At 36.3% G+C, this 1,561-nt stretch overlaps 1 protein-coding gene across 2 annotated transcripts in view; it reads right to left on the reverse strand.

The window, feature by feature from the left end:
• Nucleotides 1-861: 861 nt before the first annotated feature.
• Nucleotides 862-1,561, reverse strand: part of LOC112693429 — a gene marked incomplete in the record, with an annotated part of 18,079 nt that continues 17,379 nt past the window's right edge. For both annotated transcript variants that reach the window (XM_025568495.1, XM_025568494.1), the window contains 1 exon segment: nt 862-1,561.

Genomic DNA, 1,561 nt, shown 5'->3' on the forward strand with positions numbered 1-1,561 from the left:
TCTCGTCCAATTCAAACTTTTCCGAAGACTGAAATCTCTGAATCATACTTAGGCAGTGGCCGGATGTTTACCGCGTCACCGCTACAATGATCGCGATGAAACGATAATAATGCGTTACAAATGGCATAGTAGCGTAATGAAAACTATTTTTACTGGATAATAATTGAATTTCGATTGTTCTGTAATTACATATTAAATCGCCTAACGCGTGCGCTACGTGTACCGAATAGTTGATTGATAAACCATTGAAAAAATAAAATTTAAAATTATAAAATTAAATTTACATCAACATTTGTCGCGGCCGTAAGCTCTAAAACCGGGGTTCCCGCAACTCTTGTATACGACAAGTAGTGTTCATGAATAATCGCTGTGTACGAGAACGGAGGACAAGCACGAATACTCGCTGTTGGTTGTTCGCCACCTCCCGGCGGATCGTCGGTAAATATGGATTAAGTCAAAGGTTAGTAGACGTTCGTCTTAATTCGTACTCACAACGCGACGAATGTTTATCGTTTTTTCTGCTTATAAATTGTCAAAACAATATAATATTATCGACAAAACGTAAATCCCATAATGCATCCACGTTGATGCCGAGGAAACCCGAGAACACACCCGAGAAACGTGAATTCCGATAATTTCTCACCGTATCGTTCTCTTTCTCGCCTATTCTCCGTTCGTTGTCCGTGTTTTTTGCCCGTAGGTTTCGCGGCCGTGAACGGAAACTACTAGTAGTGGCAGGTCTCGTTTCAATGCCAATTTGTGAGTCGCGGATGTATGGTCTAACCATATGATAATGGATTAATATATAGAATTTCGTTGTTTTCAGTATTGAAAACACGTTGATAAATTGAGATAAATCGATTTTATATTTTTCGTATAATTTTTTATTCAGCAATCACAAATATTTACAAATACATTTACAATGAGGACGTTGAAGGCAAGTACAATATGTTATTATTTACAACACATTAAAATTAAACGAATTAAGTTTAAGTTGTAAATAAATTGACTTGATTGAAGTTACCGTTGATTGATAGTACTTCATGTCTCAATGATATAAAATCAATACATTTACAAGTAATTGCTAGAGTAAACATTTTACGTACAACTTTGATTGTTATAATAGTTATTGAACCAAACCACTACTGCCAAACAAAACGATTATTACTTTTTACAGTTCATATTATAAAATACACCAATATACTTTTAAAATAGTTTCTATTCGTAAATACATAGGACAAACGTGAAGAGCGTTTGTTAATAATATTGGTTCGACACACACCGTTATGCCACCGTAAGCGGATTGTAAGCAAATTGAAACGCGATCTCGTCGGAATGGATTAGATTCGCAATCTAAATGAAATGAATACTACGTACGGTACGGTAGTGGGATGAAACGTACGCGCGTTCGAAAAATGTACGGCGGCATAATAAGGTAATAATTGCGCGCGTGGTTCAGACGAGATAAAAAGGAAATTTTTATAAAAAAAAAAAAAAACCAAAAAAACATCGCGCGGTATTTACATTTACGTGGCCACAAAGTTTTCACGTCCGGGGGGGG

The sequence above is a fragment of the Sipha flava genome, unplaced genomic scaffold (genome assembly GCF_003268045.1).
Source record: "Sipha flava isolate LNK unplaced genomic scaffold, YSA_version1 86_pilon_pilon, whole genome shotgun sequence".
Lineage (NCBI taxonomy): Eukaryota > Metazoa > Arthropoda > Insecta > Hemiptera > Aphididae > Sipha > Sipha flava.